Genomic DNA, 3,428 nt, shown 5'->3' with positions numbered 1-3,428 from the left:
AAAGGAATCTGTGCCACCAACGACTGGACACAAATGCCTTGAGCTACAGGAAATTTCAGATACCTGCTAGTGTTTGTGGACACTTTTTTTCAGGATGGGTGGAAGCAATCCCACCTGGACAGAAAAAGTCTCTGAAGAGGATTGCCTGGGTCTTGGACAAACTGAAAGCTGAATATGAGTGTGGTACCACCATCGATATCTCCCTGTGGGAATTCGAGACCATAAGTACTACGTGACTATTACTGATGCCTCAGGACACAGAGACTTTATTAAAAACATGCTTCCAGGTACATCCCAGTCTGACCGTGATGTCCTCATTGTTGCTGCTGATGCTGGTGGATTTGAAGCAGGTATCTCCAAGAATGGGCAGACCCATGAGCATGCCCTTCTGGCTTACACTCTTGGTGTGAAACAACTAAGTGTTGATGTTAAATGGATTCCATTGAGCCACCCTACAGCCAGAAGAGGTATGAGTAAATTGTTAAGGAAGTCAGCACTTACATTAAGAAAATTGGATACAACCCCAACACAGGAGCATTGGTGCCAATTTCTGGCTGGAATGGTGACAACATGCTGGAGCCAAGTGCTAACATGCCTTGGTTCAAGGGATGGAAATTCACCCAAAAGATGGCAATGCCAGTGGAACCATGCTGCTCTGGATTGCATCCTGCCACCAACTCATCCAGCTGACTAGTCTTTGAGTCTGCCCCTCCAGGACATCTACAAAATTGGTGGTATTGGTACTGTCCCTGTGGGTTGAGTGGAGACTGTTTTCAAACCTATCGTGGTGGTCACCTTTGCTCCAGTCAATGTTACAACTGAAGTAAAGTCTGTTGAAATGTACCATGAAGCTTTTGTGAAGGCCTTTCTGGGGACAGTGTGGGCTTCAATGTCAAGAACATGTCTGTCAAAGATGTTTGTTGTGGCCATGTGGCTGGTGACAGAAAAATTGACCCACTGATGGAACCAGCTGGCTTCATACCTCAAGTGATTATCTTGAACCATCCAGGCCAAATCAGTGCTAGATATGAACCTGTGCTGGACTGTCACACAGCTCACATTGCTTGCAAGTTTGCTGAGCTGAAGACTGATCATTATTCTGGGAAAAAGCTGGAAGATGGGCCCAAGTTCGTTTTTATGTTATATTTGTTATTTTAAAAATTTTTGGCTGCACTGGGGCTTCGTTGCTGCGTGCAGTCTTTCTCTAGTTGCAGCGAGTGGGGGCTACTCTTCACTGCAGTGCACAGGCTTCTCATTGTGGTGGCTTCTCTTGTTGCAGAGCACGGGCTCTAGGTGTGCAGGCTTCAGTAGTTGCAGTGTATGGGCTCAAGTTGTGGCGTACAGGCTTAGTTGCTCTGTGGCATGTGGGATCTTCCCAGACCAGGGATTGAACCCATGTCCCCTGCACTGGCAGGTGGATTCTTAACCACTGTGCCACCAGGGAAGTCCTGGCACCAAATTTTTGATCTGGTGATGCTGCTATTGTTGATACGGTTCCTAGCAAGCCCACATGTGTTGAGAGTTTCTCTATCCTCCTCTGGGTTGTTTTACTGTTCATGGCATGAGACAGACAGTTGCTGTGTCATTAAAGTGGTGGAAAAGAAGGCAGCTGGAGCTGGCAAGGTCACCAAGTCTGTCCAGAAAACTCAGAGGCTAAATGACTATTATCTCCAATACCTGCCACCCCAGTCTTAATCAGTGGTGGAACAATGGTCTCAGAACTCTTCGTAAAAAGACTGATTAATGATAACAATGAATTGTATAAACTTCAGAAGGAAAGGAGACTGTTTTGTCCACCACTGGTTTTGTGTGTGGCAGTTTAAAATTACTAGTTTTTAAAATCAGTACTTTAAAAATTATTTTATTTTGTATTGGAGTATAGTTGATTTACAATGTTGTGTTAGTTTCAGGTGTACAGCAAAGTGATTCCATTACATATATTCTTTTTCAGATTCTTTTCCCATATAGGTTATTATAGAATACTGAGTTCCCTGTGCTATACAGTAGGTCCTTGTTGATTATCTATTTTATATATACTAGTGTGTATATGATAATCCCAAACTCCTAATTATCCCTCCCCCCCAACCTTTCCCCTTTGGTTTTTTAAGTCTGTGTTTCTGTTTTGTAAATAAGTTCATTAAAATCAGTACTTTTTAATCAGTTAAAGCCCTCAAGGAAATTATCCCCTGATTTGGTTTAAGGCATTGGAATTACATTAATCCCAGAGACCACAATCAACAGGAAAAACTGAGAAAATGAATACTAACTTAACTTGGGATAAGGCCTTGTCAGTTGCCCTGCTATGGATTAGTGGCTCCCAGAAGCAGGCTTACATTAAGCCCCTTTGAAATACTGTATTGTAGTTAATTCTAGGTGTCTGCCCAGGCAGGAGAATCTATAAATGCTCTGAAAGACCTAGCAGTTGCCAGTTATGCTAAAACTTTGGGCATTATACTAAACCCTGTTCTTGAGTTTGACTCCAACAGGTCTGCCTATTGAACTTAAGTAAATGGTAATTTCATTATGGCCGGAGAGGGGTCAACCTACTTAATTTTTTCCAAATAAACAGCACAGGAACTTAGTATATGTATTGGGAACTGGAACTGAACCCCAACCCCAAGTTCAATTACAAATTAGACAACAAAGTGCTAAGGAGTTTCTTCAGGTTCAAATGGTTGTAGATAAAAAAGGAAAGAGGATTTTACTGCTAAAGGTTCTAAAGAATATTCATTGCCCCTGTTCAGCAGGAAGTAGCCAGAGCAGTCTTTGTCCCTTTCCCTACAAGACTGTGGAATGGACACTGGCAATGGGGAATTGTAATAGGGAAGAACCTTTGTATTCTATTACAAGTTAATCACTAAAGGGATGTTGCCTACAAGCTTAAAGTATATGCACTTCCCATCTCTGGGAACCCTGCCTCCCAGGTAATGAGCATTAAGCTAATATGCCTTTGTTTAGCTCACAGGAAACATCTGGACCAGGCCCACCTGTGAATTAACACATCCCCTCTGGAGGCTGGCTGGAACCAGGAAATGTTTGACTTTATTCCCTCTGATTTTATTATATAAGAAACTTGAATTCTAACTCAGACAAGATGGTTCTTTGGGATATGAGTCCACCATCTTCTTGGTCTGCTGGCTTTCCTTGCCCCAACAGCTTGTCTCTTGATTTACTGGCCTGTCGTGGGGTGAGCAGCACAAGCTTGGACTTGGTAACACAAACTCTAGAGGAAGATGGTGATGGGTCTGGGGCAGGCTCTCCAGTGGAGAGGACTCCCTGCCTTCTTCAAAACACCATATGTCCTGGCTCTCCTTCTGTCATCTGGCTACTTTCAGATATGATTCCTTTCCTGCACTGTGTAAAGCATCCTTCCTGAGTAATGATTCCCCCCATCAATGGCTTCTGGGCAATTAAACACAGTTTTTCAT

General features: G+C 43.2%; 1 pseudogene; it reads left to right on the top strand.

Moving 5' to 3' along the window:
- Positions 1-277: 277 nt before the first annotated feature.
- On the top strand, positions 278-2,541 carry LOC111168187 (elongation factor 1-alpha 1-like; annotated as a pseudogene).
- The last annotated feature ends 887 nt before the right edge of the window (positions 2,542-3,428 follow it).

Source organism: Delphinapterus leucas, chromosome 4 (assembly GCF_059928025.1).
Source record: "Delphinapterus leucas isolate spDelLeu-1000000601 "Yukka" chromosome 4, BTC_Dleu_Yukka2, whole genome shotgun sequence".
Taxonomy (NCBI): Eukaryota; Metazoa; Chordata; class Mammalia; order Artiodactyla; family Monodontidae; genus Delphinapterus; species Delphinapterus leucas.
The sequence above is the reverse complement of the archived record's forward strand: the minus strand, read 5'-3'. Positions and strand labels throughout refer to the sequence as shown.